The sequence below is a fragment of the Anolis carolinensis genome, chromosome 2, assembly GCF_035594765.1.
Source record: "Anolis carolinensis isolate JA03-04 chromosome 2, rAnoCar3.1.pri, whole genome shotgun sequence".
In the NCBI taxonomy this organism is placed as follows: domain Eukaryota; kingdom Metazoa; phylum Chordata; class Lepidosauria; order Squamata; family Dactyloidae; genus Anolis; species Anolis carolinensis.
The window spans coordinates 152,601,252-152,624,700 of record NC_085842.1 but is presented as its reverse complement, the minus strand read 5'-3'; the positions used below and the strand labels follow the sequence as shown (position 1 = coordinate 152,624,700).

Below are 23,449 nucleotides of genomic sequence, written 5' to 3'. Positions count from 1 at the left end.
TTCTTCTTGTTTTATCACAAAACTATGGAAAAGGAAGAGGCTTTACAGGCAAGAATGTGCCTCCAAAAGCATGTTAGATTGGTGCTATTAGACTAGGTCAGCCTTTCTCAATGACTGGAGTATTCAACTAAATTGAGCCCCTTTTCTGAGGAGAGAACATAAAAACATTCAACAAAAGCTATTTCAGTTGGTCTCAAGCAGACCTCTTTCCTCTTTTCTAGTTGTTGAAGCACCAACTGAAATAGTTGCATAAGTCAAAAGAGATTATGCTTCCCAGACTTCTAGTGTAATAAAATGTCACCATCAATCTCTGCTTATGCATCTCTGGAGTAGAAATCTCGCAGATCTCCTAGTTATATCCTTGTTTTCTCAACCATGACAGAATCTAAATGGGTTTTTCATGGAACCCTGAAGAGAAAGCCTCAAACAACAAAGCCGGGGTAACTGGAAAGGCTTTTATCCAAAAGACTTTCAACATAGAAGCATTAAACCTTCAATACATACCTCATACCATCAAATTATGCATGCTTTTAAGACAACATGTTTTCCTAGATGCAGAACAGGTATATATGGCAACACACACAGTCCAATGATCAGCTTAAAGGTCAAGCAATAATGCATTGCTGGTAAGTAGACTGGGAGAGTATGGTGCAAGGACAGCTAAGCTATACCAGGTCAAAAACTGAAACATCAGTAAATACATATTTACCAATGGTGACTGCCCTAATACTCAGAGCTCAGTAGTGTAAGCACCTTGAAAACACAAGAAATATAAACTCAAAATCCAACTTGTGTTGATAGAAAAGTTACAATTTTTAGTTCTTAGTGCCTAATTTTTAAGGATATTTTAGGAAATATCTGTAGACAAAAATAGAAATCCTTCCATGACAGTAAACTGTGTAGAAACAAAGGCAATAACACAGAGAAAGCAAAATCTAAATACTACTTTTAAAGTTGCAAAGCGCACGCACTCACCTCAAGAACTCACTCACAATACTGTTATTTTTTTTCCTCTTCTGTACAGTTTTACTCTCACTGACTACTTCAAACCATCCAGCAATTTCCTAATGCAGATTTAGAGACTTCAGGAAATTAGGTCAAGCAAGCAATTTTCTAATTTACAGATTGCACAAATAACATGAAAATAGTGATGTTCGTCTGCAATACAGACAAAATAGTTGCTACTGTGCAGCTGCTTTTATTTAAATGATATTCCCATAAAAATGAGAATCAACTCACTATTCATTACCTTTCCCATAACATCTAATAAAGAAACCAAGGTGCTCTTTTACCTCATCCTTTCACCAACAAACTCTACATATACTGAAAATAAAAATCAAATAAGTATGCTACATGTAACTATGGTTGTGTGCCTTCATGTCATTTCTGACTTAAGGCAGACTTATCACTGGGTTTTCTTGCCATAAACTAGACATTTGGCTATGCTGCTTCAAAATGAAATCTCTCATTAAACTTCTGTCAAATGAGCTGCTGAATGACCAACAGCGAAAGAGGAGTCTAGTCTAAACAGATCCTTCTCCTGTTCTTGCAAGGTTCTTCTTGCAGTGATTCAGTCTCACAAACATGGCATGGTCACTATTTTTGCAAGGTCAGTAAACATTTACTGAAGGCAAATTCAAATCACTTCTCTTCCATTTGCTACCACTTCAAGCAGAAATGGATCTTGCAGAAAGGTTAAAAAGAGGTCTCATTACCAGTATAATGAGCTAAAAACATATTGCAAACAATTATTCTATTGCGAGAAACAGAACAATGTAGTGACACCACATTTTCTTTTCTTTTAAGGCAGTGGTTCTCAACTTGTGGGTCCCCAGGTGTTTTAGCCAACAACTCACAGATATCCCAGCCAGTTTACCAGCTGTTAGGATTTCTGGGAGTTGAAGGCCAAAGCATCTGGGGACCCACAGGTTGAGAACCACTGTTTCACGGGATGATATGCTAATACTCTACAAGCTAACCTTATACAGAAGTCATTCTGCTTATATTAGGCGCTTTAGCGCTGAAATTGCTTATTCTGGGGATATTTTCAAGCAATTCCTTGCAATTTGGGGATGTTAAATTACAGCTTGCAAGAACCAAACTGAGGTTATATTAGTGCTAATGACAACGCATGGTCATGGCTCACAAAGCTCATATTTACAAATGTGGATCTCAGCCAAAATCAAAATCCTGGCACCCTTCCCAAACAGTTTCCTCCACAAAACCACTATGCTTCTGTCATTGTTTGTATTGGAATGCACTTCTCAAAAAGAAATATCAGCTTTCTTCACATTTTAAATAAAAGAGACCAAAGAGTATGACATTAAATCCACTTTCCTCTTTCATACAGGTGCCAAACATGTCAAAAGTTAACCCACCAAGTCATAATGATCTCTAATATGGTATGTCATTTCCTCAACAACTTACAGATGACACGATAACACAAAACCTCCTAAACATGAAACTCTCAGGTGCATGAATTTGTTAAAGAAACAAAAGTAGCAGAAAGAATTAATGATAAATTACAAAGAATTATAAAGCACTTCTGCCTTTTGTAAAAGCTGGATTGATGGTCATAATGATTTCTTACCTGCCTCTTTCCATGGGGATCAACAACAGATTAAAATACATTACATTAGATCAGTTAAAACACATAGACCTCTTAAAACAAATAATTTTAGTTTAAAAGAATCTATAACACCCATACATATTAAAAGCAATTGGCCATAGTTTAAAATTCATAATTTAAAATTCATACTTTAAAAATAATCTGTGTAGTCTTTCTGGAAGAGACTGGTATTTAATGCTCGGGAAATATGAAATTAATAAACAAAACATGTTATACAACGCAAAAATAAATCACAGAGAATTTTGCTATTGAAACTGATGTGTTTTTACAAAATTACAGGTGGAAACAGAGCTTTAGGACTTATCCTATAGGCTCGTAAGGGGAAACTGGTCTCAATACCTCTTGACTATTTACTCCCACAGGACTCAACCTGCATATGGTCAGGCATTATGAGAGCTGCAATTTCTATGACAGCTTCTACAAAGTCCCACTTCTTCCATTCTAATAAAACTATAATGGACTTGTTAATTAAATCACTCTGATGTATCATTATATCACACGAAAGAAAATATATGCCTATGGCCAATGCTCAAGCCCAACAGCTTTCCAGCACCTCCACAATTAATCAGGTTAAGTATTCAATGTCCATATCCTGAGATGAAGGCCTTTGAAACTAGAAGCCTCCATGAGAAAAGGGATCCATCAAGCACTTGTTAAAATGGGGTCACAACATATCAACATCAGTGTGAGGGAAAATATCCAACATAACTGCTTACTATATTGCATTAATCTTGCCTGATTTAGCTGGCACATGAATCCTGATATATATCACAAACCCCTTTCCATTCCCCCCGTTGTCAGGCTAACATATTTGGAACTGCTTATCTTCTGTGGATACCTTCAAGTTCAAGCATTAATGAAAAAGTGAATTACAAGGAAGCCAGGAGAGATACAGAGGGATGTGAGGCAGCCTGCCTCTCAGACTAATTTGTTCTTGTTCTTTTTAATTAGCCTGGCAATTTCGGTCCTCCCACAGCTGTCTCTACAACTTCCCTAACCAGTTTTAACAAAACGGAAGACTGTATTAAAATGTCCTGATTAATGCTATGCTGCTGATAAGGTCATCTTAATCTTTGCTTAAAACAAGCAAACACACCCAAAGTGTTAGGAGAAATCAAGCAAGATCAAAAGGTAACAGACTGCTTCTCTCACATGGAAGTGGTGATCACACTGGAGGCATCAGAGAGGCATTTCTTGAAGCTTTTGCTATTAGAAAAAAAGAGTGAGAGATGTCAAGAGACATCATATTATTCAGTTCAATATGGTGAAAGGTAACAGAAGGCTCTGTGTTAAGGGTCAAACTGGCTTAAGAACAACGCAAAGAACAAATCTACTTCTGATGTCAAATAAGAAACCCTCTAGAGCAGTGGTTCTCAACCTGCGGGTCCCCAGATGTTTTGGCCTTCAGCTCCCAGAAATCCTAACAGCTGCTAAGTTGGCTTGGATTTCTGCAAGTTGTAGACCAAAACACCTGGGGACCCAAAGGCTGAGAAGCCCTGCTCTAGAGGTCCTTGCATCTCTAGATAGAAGTTGATCATGCCATCCTACTTTCCTTACCCTCTTGACTTTGGAAACCAAAAAGCATTTTTCCCTCTTTTGACCATCATCATAATATATATATATATATATGTTCTGACCATTTCTGCCTTAAAGTAAACAGCAAAACTAAACACCCCAAAACCCACAAAACTTGGCCACAAAAGACATGGTCATCTCCGCTGTGTTTAGACATAAAAAAAATCAAAAAAAATAAAGTCCTAATTAGAAGGAGAAGAATAATTGTTTTTTCCCCATTGCTGCCAGTTAGAAGGCTAAGCTCTGCCCACTTTGTCTCCTAGCAACCCACTCAGCCATTTAATGGCACCCGGGGCTTCTTCAATCAGGCCTGCCTATAAAATACAGATTATCTGATTTAACTGGATTATATGGCAGTGTAAACTCAAGGCCCTTCCACACAGCTATATTACCCATTTATAATCTTATATTATCTGCTTTGAACTGGATTATCTTGAGTCCACACTGCCATATAATCCACTTCAGTGTGCATTTTATACAGCTGTGTAGAAGGAGCCTCATATAATCCAGTTCTAAGCAGATAATATAAGATTATAAATATACAGTAGAGTCTCATTTATCCAACATAAACACCCCGGCAGAACATTGGATAAGTGAATACGTTGGATAAGAAGGGATTAAGAAAAAATCTATTAAACGTCAAATGACATTATGATTTTACAAATTAAGCACCAAAACATCATGTTATACAACGAATTTGACCAAAAAAGTATTTCAATGCGCAGTAATGCTATGTAGTAAATTACTGTATTTACGAATTTAGCTCCAAAACATCACAATGTATTGAAAACATTGACTACAAAAAACACTGACTAAAAGGCTGACTGCGTGGGATAATCCAGAACATTGTATAAGCGAATGTTGGATAAGTGAGACTCTACTGTAATATGAAATAATTACTGTGGTATAATAATGCAGAACAGTATAATCTCTAAAACCAGGACAGTAAATAAAGAGCAACACTCAGCAGGGAAATTGGGAATTCCAGAAAGGAAACAATTAGGGCTAGCTAACACTTCCCAACAAAGGATTCTCCCAGGCAGGAAGCAAACAGACTTTGAAGCTGCAAGGCCATTACATGCTAATCAAGGTGGCTAATTGCAGCATTCATACCTGCAACACTGAGACTATTCATTGCTATTCAAACTGGCCAACCAAGGATTCCGCAAGATAGAAAGCGGCCAGGCTTTCAAGCAGCAAGGCTATTCAGTGCCATTCAGCCTGGTCAACCAAGATTTCCCCTAGATAGAAAACCCCCAAGCTCTGAAGCCACGAGGCTACTCCGTCCCATTCAACCTGGCCTAGCAAGGATGCCCTATGTAGAAAGCGGCCAGGCTTTTAAGCTGCAAGACTATTCAGTGCAGTTCAAGCTGGCCAAACAAGGATTCCCCTACTAAGGAAGTAGCCAGGCATCAAAGCGGCCCTTTGATTAAGGGTGCTACTCCAGCTACTCCAGAAAACGGCCAGGCTTTAAGGCTGCAAGGCTATTCGCTGCTATTCCACCTGGCCAACAAATGATTCCCATAAGCCACAACAACACGTGGCCGGGCAAAGCTAGTAAGCTATAAAAATGTGAGTAAATTCTAATAGGGGAAAACACAAGCTACAAATGCAATTTCCTGATTTAAAACAATACATTGCAATGCCCATAATACTTCAAGAGGCTAACGATAAGCAGCAGCAGCAATAATAACTTAGGTCTTGATTGGTCCCAGAAGAATATCTATTTCCTGCTTATTAAAAAACAAAAAGTGGCAGTAAAGATAGAGACCCTGGAATATAACAAGAATAACTCTTTGAGGAAAGCTTATTGAGGGGAAAACAACGCACTGAACAAGATTTGTGCTATAAAGTCTACTTTCTGAATGAGCTTTTCTCGGTATGGGATAAATTTTCCCCATAAATCCTTCAAGGGGAGGGAAGTCACAGATAAATCAGAGCCAAACTGACAGATATGCTTTTTGCTATATAAAAATGCCTCCCTATATCAGCCCTTGTTGCCCCAGGAAAAGGCAATATGATTGCCCTCGCTATTACTCTGACCTCTGCATTGCAACATTCCTCAAACCCTCACCCTCAGCAATCAGATTTTTTAAAGAAACTGAAAAGGAGAGTCAGAGACATGGGTTGCATGCAATTTGTGTGTGAATAGGATCCAGATGATCATGCCAGCAGCCAAATGCCAGAATTGGAGTGGTCAAACTCACTTCTAAACATCTCTGTGTGTTTGTTCCAAATTAATCTAGCCTCTAAGGCAGTAGTTCTCAATCTGTGGGTCCCCAGGTGTTTTGGCCTACAACTCCCAGAAACCCCAGCCAGTTTACCAGCTGTTAGGATTTTTGGGAGTTGAAGGCCAAAGCATCTGGGGACCCACAGGTTGAGAACCACTGCTCTAAGGGTAGAAATTCTGTATTACCTTCAGTATAGTCTCCAAATCAAACACACATATCCTTGCATAAAGCGAAAGCAGTGACCAGCAGACAATGCACACAAATATCCTAGATCAACAAACAATAAAACAAAATCCAAATCCAACATAAAGGACCGGCTGTCACTCTCCAATGTGCAACCAACTGCTAATGCAAAATTTTGTCTTGACTGGATTAGCTTTCTCTGACAAGAAACCTGAAGTTGTGATCAAGCATCTCATTAATACAGCTAAAGGGCCTGGTGCTACTTGTGATAAACGACACTCTAAACTAGGGCTAAAGCTTGATCACACTCTCAAAAATCCATTTCAAGCTGGAACCACTGGCACATTGAGTTCACGAGAGAGACTATGAGCAATTAAAGGTACCTAACAATACTGTATTATGCGGAGGAACACACTTGAAGATGGCATGCCAAGAACCCTTGTCTCTTCTCAAGCAGACCTCTCCAGATTGCAGTCTCAGCAAGGCAGAACCACGAAAGCTCACCTGTAGTGGAGCATCTAGCAAGAAAATTGACAGTATGGCATGAAGTGCCTTAATATTAGAAACAAACAGGACTGAGTCCTCAAAATCTGACAGAATTTATTTCTGAAGTGACCATACTTCTAGTAGATCGCTGGTCACTCTTTTTTACCTGGTTTGTTGTTCATATTTGTGAAATGAAATACAACCCCCCCCCCCACACACACACACACACACAACTGTACAAATTAATAGGAAAAATTCAAAATTAGATTATCTAGCTTTTTGCCCAATAAAGGAAACTCAAAGCAGCAAACAATTACATGAATGAAAAAGAGCATTTATACCATTAAAGATATAAAAGAGATTAATTTTAAAAATCAACATGGAAAACGGCAAACATGAAACAGATTAAAACCAAATCAAGAGGAAAGCAAAATAAAAGGCACCACCTGCTTGAATTAAAAGCTGCTTTCAAACCAGTCCAGGCTGATTGCCAAAAGTATACCAGAAATAAAAATAATAATTTGCCTGTCAGTAGAAAAAGCAAAAGGAGGGGTCAGCCATTCCACTGTCTGAGAACAGTCACTTTAATCAGGTTTAAGGTCCCACCTCTATCCACTCTACAGCAATAGCTAACAGTGGTATATCATCTTCTTCTTTGAACACATTTCAAGAGATCCAAAACATCTGCATCTGATTAAGTGGAGACTGCAGCCTACAAAAAGTCATGCTTGAAATTTCTTCTACTCCTTCTCAAAGATTGTAGAGGATTTCTTTACACCTTTTAATGCTGAAACACACAGGCATAACTACAGTTGGCCCACCATAACCACAAATTCAACTATCTATCTATAGAGCAAATCTTGATTTTGCCATTTTATATAAATAATAATAATAACAATATTTATATCCCACCACCATCTCCTGTGTGACACAAAATACAAAATACGGAACAAAACATAAGTAATAAACATAGTCAACACATCATAAAGTCACAGTACCCCCTGGTAAAAACAATAAAATACAGCAATTGCTGTAGATAAAAGAGCAGTATTCGATCTCAGAATTGTGAAGCTAAAAAAGAGTCAACAGTCCTCATATGAATTATAAGAGAGTGTAAACATGATCGAAGGCTTGTTGGAAAAGCCAGGTCTTTAATTGTGTGTGGAAGGTTTGGAACATGGAACGTACGGATACTGTTGGATAACGCCCTGAATGTAGGACTGCTGTCATTGCAAGGGAGCTGGGACGCTTTAAGATTGACATAGCAGCCCTTCAGGAGACCTGGAGAGCAGGAGAGGGACAGCTGAAGGAAGAAAAAGGAGGCTACACCTTCTTCTGGAAGGGACTGCCTGAAGAAGAGCGAAGAATACACGGAGTTGGCTTTGCTATCAGAAATGACCTGGTGAAGCACCTGACTGAAGCACCCACTGGCATCAATGAACGACTCTCAACCCTCCGAATTAACCTTGCCAAAAACCAACAGGCAACCATCATATGTACCTATGCACCAACTCTAGATGCTGACGAAGACATCAAGGAAAATTTTTATTGTCAGCTGGACACCATCCTATCGGACATACCTAAGGAGGACAAAATCATCCTCCTGGGGGACTTTAATGCCAGAGTCGGATGGGACTCCGACCTGTGGCCAGGGATCATAGGAAAAGACGGGGTCGGAAACAGCAACTCGAATGGCATCTTGCTTCTCACCAAATGCGGAGAGCACAACCTTGTCATCACCAACACGCTCTTCCGCCAGAAAAACAAGCTCAAGACATCATGGAAGCACCCCCGGTCAAAGCACTGGCACCTCTTGGACTATGTAATTACATGTGCCAGAGACCGCCGCAATGTGCTTCTCACAAAAGCCATGACAGGTGCTGATGACTGCTGGACAGACCACAGGTTAATCCGATCCACGATGGCTATTAAGATCGTCCCCAAATACAGACTCCAAGGAAGAAAAACAAGGCGTAAAATGAATACCCAAGCCCTTCAGGAGCCCTCCAAACGAGCCCTTCTCCAAACAACACTCAAGGATCATCTACCCACAGAACACCCCGAAAATATTGAGGAACATTGGAACAAACTGAACAAAAATCATCAAAGCCTGCGAAGAAACCATTGAATACCAAACTAAGAAACATCAAGACTGGTTTGTCGAAAATGACAAAGAGATCCAACAGTTAATTGATAACAAAAAGAAAGCCTTCCAAACATGGCAGAGAGACACCAACTGTGCTGCCAAGAAAAAGATCTATGCCAGTACAAAAGCTGAGGTCCAAAGAAGGACCAGAGAACTCAAGAACAACTTGTGGACAAAGAAGGCTGAAGAAATCCAACACTTTACAGATACCCATGATGCTCAGGGATTTTTCAAAGCCACAAAGATCATTTACAGACCAAGAAACCATGGCATACACCCTCTATGCTCATCAGATGGAACCAAACTTCTGAAGGACAAAACATCAATTGCACTACATTGGAAAGAGCACTAACAGAACCTGCTGAATCACAGCTCCAATGTGGCCGAAGAGACCCTCTCAAAAATCCCGCAACAACAAACCAGGGATGAGTTTGCAGCACTGCCTAGTTTAGAAGAAGTCAGCAATGCCATCAGCCAACAAAAAAAAAACAAAGCCAGCGGACCTGATGGGATCCCTGCTGAAATCTTCAAAGAGGGTGGACCTGAGCTGATACAACAACTCTACCAGCTCATTGAAAAGGTGTGGGTGACCGAGAAAATCCCAGCAGACTTCAAGGATGCCACTATCATCATCCTTTTTAAGAAAGGGGATAGAACAGACTGCGGGAACTATCGCGATATCTCCCTTCTAACCTCCTCTGGGAAAATTCTTGCAAGAATCCTGGCAAACCGCCTTCTTCCTGTCTCAGAAGACACCCTCCCAGAATCCCAGAATGGCTTCCGCCCCTCCAGAGGAATAGTGGACATGATCTTCACTGCACAACAGCTCCAAGAAAAATGCAGCGAACAAAATCAACCTCTGTACATGATACTCACTGACCTTGCAAAGGCATTCAACACAGTGAATCGCAGCACTCTCTGGACCATCCTCCAAAAAATTGGGTGCCCTGACAAATTTGTGAACATCCTGCAGCTCCTCCATGATGACATGATGGCAAGAGTCTTGGACAGCAACGGCTCCTAAAGTGACCCATTTAAGGTGGAATCAGGTGTCAAGAAGGGATGTATTATTGCCCCTATCTTATTTTCCATCTTCATCACTATGATACTTCACCTTGCTGGTGGGAAGCTTCCCACCGGAGTGGAAATCATCTATCGGACAGATGGCAAGCTATTTAACCTCAGCAGACTGAGAGCCAAAACCAAGGTCACCACAACATCTGTTATAGAACTCCAATATGCCGATGACAACATAGTCTGTGCGCGCTCAGAATAAGACCTACAAGCCACTCAAACACCTTCAAAGAAGCATACGAGAAGCTCAGCCTCTCACTGAACATCGAGAAAAGTGCTCTTCCAACAGGCACCAGCTAATCCCTCTGCAATGCCAGGAATACAGCTTAATGGTGTAACATTAGAAAATGTTGACCATTTCCGCTACTTTGGTAGCCACCTCTCCACAAAAGTCAACATTGACACTGAAATACAACACCATCTGAGCTCTGCGAGTACAGCATTTTTCCATAAGAAGCAGAGAGTGTTTGATGATCGGGACATCCGTAGAGATACCAAGGTGCTTGTTTATAAAGCCATTGTCCTCCCAACCCTGCTCTATGCCTACGAAACGTGGACGGTCTACAGACATCACACTCAACTCCTGGAGCGTTTCCATCAGTGTTGCCTCAGAAAAATCCTGCAAATCTCTTGGGAAGACAGGCGGACAAATGTCAGCGTGCTGTAAGAAGCAAAGACCACCAGCATTGAAGCGATGCTCCTATGCCATCAACTCCGCTGGACTGACCATGTTGTCCAAATGCCCGATCACCGTCTCCTAAAGCAGCTACTCTACTACAAACTCAAGAACGGGAAACGTAATGTTGGTGGGCAGGAAAAGATTTAAAGATGGGCTTAAAGCCAACCTTAAAAACTGTGGCATAGACACTGAGAACTGGGAAGCCCTGGCCCTTGAGCGCTCTAATTGGAGGTCAGCTGTGACCAGCAGTGCTGTGGAGTTCAATGAAGGGCTTAAGGGAGAAACGTGCCAAGAGGAAGGCCCATCAAGCCAACCCTGACCGAGACTGCCTTCCACCTGGAAACCGATGTCCTCACTGCGGGAGAACATGCGGATCAATAATAGGTCTCTTCAGCCATCTACAGATCCATCCCCTAAATAACAGAAATGGAGGACCATCATCCTCGAACTACGAGGGATCGCCTAAGTAAGTAAGTAAGGAAGGTTTGGAGGGTAGGGGATAGCCTGATCTTCCCCGGGAGGGCATTCCAGAGCTGGGGGCCACCACCGAGAAGGTCCTCTCTCTCGTCCCCACCAACCACACTTAAGGCAGAAGTGGGACAGAGAGAAAGGCCTTGTTGTAGCCCAGCCTGAAATTGGGCCCATCCAGCCAGTGATTGTCCCTGCACCAGCTTTGCCAGAGCTGGGTTTGGGCCTGAGATACAGCCAGCTTTGTCGGAGGACTCTGGGTTTGGGTCTGAGTTGCAGCCAGAGTCTGTCCCAGTGGATTCTGGTACCAGAGACAGAATGGTCGCAAGCAGGCATTTTAAACCACATTCCTCCCAGCAGTCAAAGCCATATCACCAGGTGTCAGATGGACATTCCAGTTTAGAGGAGGATAATGAGTTTGACAGGAGAGCAGCAATAACTCACTGGAGGAGGGAAAGAGAATGTTTGCGATGAAGCAAACGGTTGTTTTTGAAGCACTCTAATGAGTAGTTTTGTCATGAGAGCAAGACCTTGGGTTTTCCTTAAAATGACTGGTTTTCTTGGCCACAACCAGAGGTGGCAACTTTGCTTATTCCTGTATCTTGCTTCAAGTATCAGCCTTGCCGCAAATCCAGTGGAATATTCCAGTGACTTTGCTGTTTTATGAACCATGCCGGTTCATAATAGATACCATTTAGCCATTCTATATAAAAGGAGCTGCGCATTCACAGATTTTGGTAACTGGAGTAAAGGGCCGTGTATTGTAACCAAATTCTGTTGGATATCAAGGATGCACTATGCATCTCTAAATACTGTTACTCAGTAACGAAACATTAAACCAATGGTTCTCCAGATGTTCTGGACTTTGGCTACTAGAATTCCTGATTGTTGGCCAAACTGGCTGGGGTCTCTGGGAGTTGAAGCCCAAAACAGACAAAGAGCCAGTTTTACCTAAGGAGACACTCACAGAAGATTGAAGTTCAATTGGATACCATTTCCAGAATTGCTTGCCAAATTCCATTCCCTCTCTTGAATTTATTTCTCCTGTATTGTATTAGTCTTTCTTTTATAGACAGATCTAGGTGACCTTCAATCCAGTTTTCAGTTATAAACTCAGAATGTGACTTCCTAAATTATGTGATAATATATGAGTTTGCTGATAATTATGCCCTAGCTATCCAAAGTAAGGCAGTTTGGGGAAACTTAATCAAGGCATGTGGTGTGGCCGAGACTACTAAACAACTCGGGTGCAGGTTGGCACACATCCAAGGTCAAATTTATAATAGAAATGAGCTATGCAGTTTGAAGCGGACAATCATCACAACTCTTCAAAGAGTTTCCTTTTTCAGTCACCATTCCCTCCCAACATATTATGTGATGAAGACATGCAGCTATTCATTTGTTAGTTTGGGTCCTGTGAGCCTTTAACTTTCTGACCTTGGGTTTGTCCAAGCCAGTGGTTCTTAACCTGTGGGTCCCCAGATGCTTTTACCTTCAACTCACAGAAATCCCAGCAGCTGGTAAACTGGCTGGGATTTCTGGGAGTTGTAGGCTAAAACACCTGGAGACCCACAAGTTGAGAACCACTGGTCGAAGCCAAAATCAGCCCAATGTTTTAAGTCCTCCACATTTTTCTTTTGTACACATTTTTATAAGTCTCCTCCCCACAGTTATACAATACCTTTTATGCTTAACATATAGTAATACACACCTTTAAATATACACTTTATATTACGTATATGTGTGTTTTAACTAGAAAATAGTGTTGCAAAAATCCATGGAAACACCAGTTGTAATGTTTAAATACTGGTTGCAGATATAAAATTAGGTAATCTTCTACTTTAACTGCCAGACTAAACTCACAACAACAATAGATGCAATGCAAACTTCCACACTAAACAGCTACAGTAACTTTGATTATGTTCTCTTCTAAAATTATTTATACCACAACTTACTGTATCTTCTAAAGCCACTATTGCATTATTTACCCAGTTCCTTCAAACCTGTTTAATAATATTTGTTTTCATTGTTTAGTTTTAGACAAGCCATTTCTCTAGTATTCAATAAGCTTCTTGATCCTTGATGCCTTAAAAGCATTTATGATTTATTATGACCACAAGACCAACCTATTGTGATGTTTTCAAGAAATGATAAATACATTTTTTAATACTCTACACCTGTGTCTTACAAGATTATCTTTCTGATTGTGCGCTCGGCACTATTTGTTTGCTTAGACATATCACTATTACGTATTTATTTGGGTGCTGAGTAAACTTCATACAAATGACTTCAAGGATTAATTTAGCGATGTGTCACAAGTTCAAGTGGCTAATCCTCACTTCCTCTCACTTCCCAGGGAATTTTTGAACACATCTGCAATAACTACAGAAGCAGTCAGTCTTCCTAACCTTCAAAAGCAGCCATTACCAATTTATTTATTTATTTTAAAAAAGGAAAACAGAAAAATTTATGGCAACTCTTCGAATAACTCAGCGCACCATTAAGTTTACATGTACAGTAGAGTCTCACTTATCCAACATAAACGGGCCAGCAGAACGTTGGATAAGCGAATATGTTGGATAATAAGGAGAGATTAAGAAAAAGCCTATTAAACATCAAATTAGGTTATGATTTTACAAATTAAGCACCAAAACATCATGTTATACAACAAATTTGACAGAAAAAGTAATTCATTACACATTAATGCTATGTAGTAATGACTGTATTTACGAATTTAGCACCAAAATATCACAATGCATTGAAAACATTGACTGCAAAAATGCGTTGGATAATCCAGAATGTTGGATAAGTGAGACTCTACTGTATATGAATGCAAGATTTCATTTAGATGATAAAAATTATTAATAATCTTCAAATGGGAATAGTTGGAAATTAGGTTGATTAGATGCAAATGTGATCCAAAAAAGAAACAGAAAGGTCCATCTATATGTCAGTACGTATTTTAGAACCAGTTTAGTATCTTTTTAAAATAGTTTTTCTTCGAACATACAACACAAAATGCAGACTTACAAAACAAAAAAGACAAAAAACACAATTAGGAATGCAAAAGAAAACAAAGCAAAAACCACTAACATAAAACCCCCCAAAAAGGAATGATTTTTCATTATATATAAAACTAAGAACTAGTTTAATATTATCAAATTTACCGACAGTCCCCAAGTTACAAACATCTGACTCACAAACGACTCATAGTTAAGAATGGGTGTGAGAAATAGGAAGTGAAAGAAATCTACCCCTCGGAAGGGAACTTCATTTCTGGGAGCATGATTATTGTGAAAAGCTGTCCTCACTGAAGCTTTCTCACCAATCCTTGTTTCCACAACAAGCCAAGTTTTCCAAAATCCAAGGACAGAAAGTGAGATGGAATCTTCTGAACAGGGGCACAGACAGCAAAACAAAGACCACGGGATTGTTAACCCTCCCCTATGCTATCCAAAGCTAATACAGTAGAGTCTCACTTATCCAACATTCGCTTATCCAACATTCTGGATTAACCAACACAGTCTGCCTTTTAGTAGTCAATGTTTTTGTAGTCAATGTTTTCAATATATTGTGATGTTTTGGTGCTAAATTCGTAAATGAAGTAATTACTACATACATTACTGCGTATTGAACTACTTTTTCTGTCAAATTTGTTGTAAAACATGTTTTGGTGCTTAATTTGTAAAATCATAATCTAATTTGATGTTTAATAGGCTTTTCCTGAATTCTTCCTTATTATCCAACATATCCACTTATCCAACGTTCTGCTGGCCCATTTATGTTGGATAAGTGAGACTCTACTGTATATACAAATCCAATTCAAGAACAAACCTACAGAACCTATCTTATTCATAACTGGGGACTGCCTGCATTCAAACTAGGACATTTCTCTCTGAGAAGTCAGGAAACACCGGCACGTGCTATCTTTCGCCTGTAGTAACTAAAAGGAATATCCACTCATTTGCAGAGGGGTAATAAAAGTCAAAAGGTCTGGCTGGAACTGGATGGATGGGTCTGGGAAACTATACAAGGCTTGCAAAAGTGCTTCCTGCAGTTTGCAGATCCATTTTAAAAATGACATGACATCTATAATGCCTGTTTCACTTAATCTTCTTTCAGTGACAGGTTCCAACCTGCGACATTCTCACCTCACAAAGCCTGTAACTTACATTAAGGTCATGATTTCTAGAGCTCAGTATTCAAGAAATGCTTGTGAAATCCTGATGGTTAATATACCATAGAAGCTAAGGTTTACTACATATACTTTGGATTTACAGTATCCCACTTTATGCAACTGATAGAGCAGAACAGTTGTATTGTTTTCAGAATAAGACTATACATATGAATATCTTCAGTGTATTTTACCAGACTTCACAGTGTACAAAATGCGCAAAGGATACTGAAAAGAAAAAATCATAATGCTTCAATATGGACAGCAATACACACCTGCTAACAACACAATGAGCAAATCCCCACCACTATGTCATTATGCTCAATAATTGCTTTTAATTGTAAAAAGGATCCCTTCCTCCACCACTAAATTGCTATGGGTTTGGGCACCATATTCAATACAATAAATACGAGAACCAAAAAAGAAAGAACTATTAGTTATCAGAGCCTTCAGTTATCCCAGTACCTCCTGGTAGACTAATTCTGTTAAGTATAGACATGCCAATAAATTCCTGGTGTGCCTTATAGATAATTCCCTCTTTCTAAAGCTGGAATAAGGAACAAGAGGTTTAGCAATTCTGGATTTGATCATAACCAATACGGAGAGTCAGTCACCAGAATAAAAGCAGTTGATACTGAAGGGAAAGTGACCATGTAATGTTAGAATTTATGACAGGCCAAAGAAGAATATAGTCAACAGGGACCCTGGATTTCAGGAAAGCTAAGTTTCATCAAGCTCAGAGAAATAATCCCATGGCTGGAGATAGTAAAGTAAAAAGACACACAGCATGGATGGGATTTCATGAAAAAGGAATTGATAAAATGCAGTCGCAAATAATTCAAAGGAAGAAGAGAAATGGGCAACATCGGAAAAAGCCAATGTGACTGAACAGTAAATTCGACAAGGATATTAAAACAAATAGAGCCATGTATTAAAAAAATGGAAGGATAGACAAATCACCAAAGACAAATAGAGATATGTAGCTCAAGCTTGCATGAATGATATAAGGAAAGCTAAAGCTCAAATGTGCTGAGACTAGCTGGGGATGCAAGGAACAACAAAAGAGGAGTTTGTGTGTGTGTGTGTGTGTGTGTGTGTGTGTATCAGGACTATAGCCAGAAAAAAAAATTGGGAGAGGGGGGTGAATTTTTTTTTTTTTTTTGTGAATCATGAAGAGTAGTCCTATAACGCAAAATAATTTAGAAATCAGGCTCCATTGATAACCTTCGGTGGACACTCATGGGGATTCGGTTAATCGGTTAAAATTTATGAGTAAACCAGGTTTAAAAAAAAAAACAACTGAAAAAATCGGGGGGGGGGGGCAGGTGAACTCCTAACACTCCCCCCACAGCCCTGTGTGTGTGTGTTTGTCTGAAACAAGAAAAGAAAAAAGATAAGGTGGGCAACAACAACAAAAGAAAAAATATAAGAAAGTACAATCCAGTTAGCCTGATCTAAGTAATAGGAAAAATATTAGAAAGGATTATACAAGTATCTTGACCACACAGTGATTAAGAGGATGGGTCAAGTGGTTCTCAACCTGTGGGTCCCCAAGTGTTTTGGCCTACAACTCCCAGAAATCCCAGCTGGTTTACCAGCTGTTAGAATTTCTGTGAGTTGAAGGCCAAAACATCTGGGGACCCACAGGTTGTGAACCACTGCTAAACAATCTACCCTATACCTTGTTTTATCAAGTCGCTAGTTTACTAGATGCTGAGAATACCATAGATATCATTTATTTGGCTATATGCAAAGCATTTGATAAGGTTTCCCAGGATATTTCGATGTTCAAGTGGAATATCCTTTCTTATATTTTGAACCCATTGCTCTAATGATGGATGGATGAAATACTTAACAAATTTGAAGATGATACAAAACTGGGATGTATAGTTAAGACATTGGAATAAGGAACAGAATTCAAAAGGACTTTGATAAACTAAAAACTAGACTGAAATTAATGAAATTAATTTCACCAGAGGCAAATGCACAATCCTCTATGTTGGCCACAAACAGCAAATTCTCAATCCAATCTATTTCATATTGTTATTTTGTGTAGATGAAAGAAGGGCAGTAGAAAATTATGTATACTTTATGTGGAATTAGTAGAGGATATAAATGCATCAAGTGAAAAAGAAGAACCAAAAATAAAAGAAGGAAGGACAGACCCCTAGTATGGACAGTCTACACCACATAAGAAAACTATTTCCAGATCCTCTGTGTTAAGAAGAAATTACATGTCAATTTAAATATTCCAATGGCACCAGATACCGTCTGATCTTGGAAACTGAAGAAGGCACTTGAATAGAAGACTGCCAATGAATACCAAATACTGTAAGCTGTTCTTCAGAGGAAGGAAAAGTGCCTATCAAAGAAAACCCTGTAAAATTCATGGTGTCCCCATATGTCAATAGGGGACTTGAAGACAGATACATAAGTCTATCTATCTATCTGAATTGTTGTCAATCCACTCCTTTGGGTGTCATGCAAATCTATCATTTGGCATCTCTACACATAAGTAGAGATGCCAGTCATGTGAATCCAAGCAATTACTTTGATTTTCGTACTTGTTTTACCTTTTCCTTTATTCTGTATCAACTCATAGTCAAATGATTAATCAGAATAAAAAGCATCTGAACAGGGAAGTAAAATATCTTCATAAATATCTACTATTTGCTTATGAACACATTAAGTGCTATACATATATTTCCCATGTTTTCATTGGTATACTATTGACCAGCAATTTAAAAATCCCATTTTTCACTTACTGTCCTTTTCACAGAGCACAGATTATTTATGTTTCTGACAGCAGGGCTTCCTTGCAAACCAATAAAACCTGACAAATGTATAAGTGAGTCATTAGAAAATAGACCTCCAGTTCAGCTTCCCTCCCACTGTTCCAATGCTTTTGTTTAGATTTGTCTCCATTCAGTTCCAGGAGGTTAAAATTGTTCAAAGCTCATTCAGTATAAAATTCAGTTTCTGCCAAAGCTTTACAAAAATATTTACAAGCATGTTTGTTTAATTAAATTTTAACTGGAAAGTATATTGCCCTTTTCAAGAGTTCTTGTTTTCAAAACCATACCACTGCCTCCCTCGTTTTGGTGTATTTTACATGCATTTGGACACTACCTCTCAGCATTCCTGAGCAACAACTATGGCGATTCAGATTTCTCGGAGTTGAAGTCTAAAACAGCTGCAAGACATTTGAGCTGGGGAAGACTGGCCTATAGAGTACCCACGAAATTCAAGACAAATAAAACATGAAAAGGGCCAAACACACACACATACTATTTCGAAAAGAGGAAAATCAACTTTAATTCTATAGTATAACAAGAGTGTTATCAGCTTCCTTTTCTGTCACAAACCTACTTGATAGGGTGCAGGGAAGCAATTTCAAACGAACTTCAAAACCTACGTGTGTATCTCAGTTTGTCACTTTGAACAGGGTCTCTTCGAATGTTGATACATCAGGAAATGCACGATTATTGTCTCACACAATATGGATACAGGGCTATGGATAATCGCAGTTCCACAATACAATAAACACTTAGCTGTAAATGGACACATTTACCAAGTGTATACAGTTTCACAATCTTGCATACATAAAAGAGGGTTACATGTACTGCTTTGAGTTTTAAAATTAATCTTATTCAAAAGTGCAACTTTGTACAAAAGTACAGGATCAGGAACTATTACAGGTCAAAAGCCAGTAAACAATAGTCTTCCAAATTGGCAAGGTTAGTGCACACATGAATCACAATTTCAAAAATAGGAGCTCCAGCTAGGCTTGCAGGGGAAGTATGGCAAAAATGTACCATTGAATTAGTCAGATTTAGACTTACAGGCAGAAGACTAGCATGAGAAGCAAGGTCTAAAAGCAATTATGTCTGAAGGTAGATTAATTTACAGGGAGTAAACATTTCTGGAAATGGATGTAAACATGTTCCAGGACTCTATTCCTAGAGCTGGAGATTTTGAATCTGAGCCTTAGGAGCCAAAAACAGTTGAAGCTCATGGATGTTTCACACAGGACTAATCTTTGTTTAAGAAGTGGCTATTCAATCAAGTATTTCCTAAAAAGAACTCACCATTGACCACTTAGGTGTTTTTTTCCACTTGGCCCATCAAGGCTAACCCACTAGGTGCATATACCTTGTTGGATTAGATGGCTGCTATGGGGTAGGGGAGATTACACAAGCCAACAAAATCAAACTTTTTTAAAGCATTAAAATGAGAGTAGCACAGTTTAAATGCATTTTCATGCTGGTTTTAAATATGTCTTTATTTTCCATCACCTCAACTTTTTAAAATATGATGACTGCTACATTATAGCAGACTATTATAAAGTCTGCACATTTCGCATCATATTTGTGCAACACAAGCTGACAAGTATTTTTCATTAGTGCGGAAATGCATTAATTATTAAATTAGCCACATTGCAAAAACTACATGTGAAGGAGAAAAAATAAACACAGATCTGAATTCAGCGCAAAAAAACTCTATAAGAATAACCATTTTTTTTAATATATAGTCCTCAAATAGAGGACATATCAGATATTAAACTGATAAGAACAGATACTACACTTGATCTTAGCCAAAAGGCCGAGAAGCCGAATAACCTAACATAATATTTGGTGGAAAATACTTATTGGCTTGTGTTATCTGCATGCCAAAAAGAAGATATGAAAGCCACCACTGTACTCATCTGCTTTCAGAACAATTTACCTTGTTCCTTCTCCAGGATATTGGCTAGAGGAGTCATTCTGTCATGAGAAAGACTTGCAATAAGAATTAACAGTAAGGAGTGGGGGTATGACAGAATGTACAAACTAGAAAAATTAACAAAAATATTTCATCAAGACCTCAATAAGGTTTTCTATTTTATGTGATTTAGATTTAATAACCAATGTGGGACCAGGAAATATTGGTCCATCAGGCTTCAAATAGAGCATATTCTTTTGAGATAAACAGCCACTGAAACATAAAGGTCTAACCCCACAAAAATAAGAGTAGTCCCAACACTCAATACTTTCCAAACCCATTTCAGACTATAAGGAGGTTTTAGGCAGTCAATCTATATGTAATGTTGCACAATGGATTAAACCTCCATTGTCCCTGACTATTTTTCAAATGCTTATCAGGTACGCACAACATGACATCTGAAGGACAGCCAAGTTGCCTGTACCTAAGTGCATATAAATTATCAGTTGGGTCTTATACAGGAATATAATTCTCCCAAGAAACATCTGGATAGCAAAATGTTAGGATTTTATTTTATAGTACACCTGTTTCCCAGTATGGGACTAAAGAAAACTTAAAACATTTTTTAAAACTAAATTGCTCTGATTTTAAAAAACTGGGCATCAAAGAGTAAATAAGAAGCCTTCCCTATCCATCTACTGCATGTACTGTCATTCATAACCTAGCTTTTCCAGACAGACACTTCCAGATTTTCCTTTACCCCCAAGCAGAGAGCAGCTGAATAGGAGAAAGGATGGCCATGAAGAGAGCAGAAAATGCAAGCAGCAGAATTAAAGCTTGTTTCCTTCTTTATCTATCTTTCTATGCTGCAGTCTATAAGCAGTATTATAAATTCATTATTGTTCCTGCCTGACACTTATGTGTTCTATCACGGCCCATTAGCAAACAATTGGGACCATTCTGTATTCAGTGTTAGTATTTGTCAATAAATGCAAGACTGTGCTTCTTCTATGTGACAATGGCAGGGACAAGAATGAATCACAAAAATCACAGTGCTGTTATTTAAAAAAAACAGAATCTAAGTCACATATTATGTAATTCCGTTGATATAATCATCACTCAGCCCACATATAGCTAAACGCTCATCTGGAAAGAAACTACACTGCTTTCCTCATGTGTATCACTTCTTTTTCCACATAAAGGTGTAAAGAATACTCATAAATGTTCTTGTTCTCAATGTGAAAAAAATACTTCAGTGAGCTGAGACATCCATTTTTTAAAAAAAAGCTCAGCTGCTTTGACAGAGCTGTTCAAACTGTGTTGCGACACATTAGTGTGTTGGCTGCAGTGAATAGATAGATGAAAGTATCTTGAGATTTACCTGCTAGCAAGTTTAAAGTGTAATACATAGGTTTTAACCCACAGAATGAGCCATATATATAAGCTAACCGACCCATGCAAGACTGTGATCACCAGTACTATCCTATAGAGAGAACAAAAAAGGATGTCACCACAACCTGGATCCAAATATATAGTAAAATGCTTGTATCCTTTCCAGGATTGGTGTGGAAATATAATCAGAAATCATGTAGTCAGTTCTCCGCAATTTAGGGGCCCTTTCACGTGACACAGTTACAGTGCTACGATTCCATTCCATGCCTTTTCCCTGTGAGGAAAGAAAGATTGATAGGCGAAGCCCAAATATCCTAAAGTACCAGATCCTGTCTGATCCTGGAAGCTAAGCAGGGTGAGCTCTGGTTAGTACTTAGATAGATTACCACCAATGAATATCAAGTGCTGTACGGTTTATTTCAGAGGAAGGAACTGGCTAAACCACTTCTGAATAGATTTGCAAGGCAGAAGAGAAACTGATACATCTGGAGATCTCACAGGAGATTTATGCCCTCATTGTGTCCTATATTTCAACTGCTCTGTCATTTAAGAGACAATACTTTTTTCAATGACTTCCTTCTACCAACTTGAACTTTTTCCACAAGCTTAAACCACAGCAAACTAGAGTGAGGTGTTCAAGGGTGTACACTGAATTGGTTCCAAATTTCCAGGCCAGTTCGTAAAGATAAGGAATCATGAGGTTTTCTGTCACACCTGTCTTTTACCTCCCTCCGCAGAGATGTATTTCTTTCATTCATAATACCGCAACAGTACCTATTGCTACATGACCAGCCACCCTTTAGGTGAGCACCTGAACTATATATTCTTCTACATGTGCTGTATCTTGTTGGAGATGATCTCCAATTCATAAGACCAATAATTAGGGATATGAGAGCTTCGATCCAGTGAAACTTTGATGGTCACAGAAACTACCAATAAATCTGCAGGAAAAAAAAGAAAGGTATACCGGGCATGAACAAATGCCTCACCACGAGAGGTAACATTATAGGAAAGAAGTTGATGGAATATAGTTTGTTATAATAACATATAAACAAGGTTTACTGATGGGATCTATAATTTCCATGTATTGTGTTGAAAACTATGAATAAATTCAGCACCTGCTGACAATACTATGTCATCTACTATTCCATCAGTGCTGTAGCGAAGTCTGAGCAAAATGCTACACACTTTTTGGTGTAGCATGAACAAACTCCAGAGTAGCTAGTGCTGGAACCCTATTTTGTAATGACGAATTAGCTCCCTGCTCATAAAGTCAAAAATCAGAGACATTTTGTATGTGTCAGAAAGAAAAAGAAAGCAGGAGAGTATTTCAAAATTATTGGTTGTATAAAACAACCATACTTATGCAATCTCGGAGAAAGAGCAACTGTGTAAGGAACAATTTTTAGGCTCACATAATGTCCCAGCAGGATTCCAACTTACATTTGAAAACAAACTTAATGTTTTCCAGAAGGACGGGATTCTTGCTGATTCCCATAGTGTTAAAAATAGCACTGAATTTCAAAGATAAGCCATTTGCGAAAAGCAATGTATACCCTCGATTTTTCCCCCAGACAACTAAGTATGGGCAAGGTGAAACTATTTTTCTCCTTTTATGATCTAGGGCAACTAGCTGCTAACACCCATACAAAATAAAGCAAATTTGATTTTAAATACTTTTGCTTCTCTAGAAAAGCAAAAGACTTTACAG

The 23,449-nt window shown here is 38.8% G+C and overlaps 1 protein-coding gene and 1 pseudogene across 3 annotated transcripts in view; both read right to left on the bottom strand.

Annotated features, from left to right (window-relative positions):
• slc39a11 (solute carrier family 39 member 11) overlaps positions 1 to 23,449 on the bottom strand; it is a 432,840-nt gene that overhangs the window by 297,653 nt on the left and 111,738 nt on the right. The window lies entirely within an intron of this gene.
• Positions 20,148 to 20,259, bottom strand: LOC134297205 (U2 spliceosomal RNA; annotated as a pseudogene).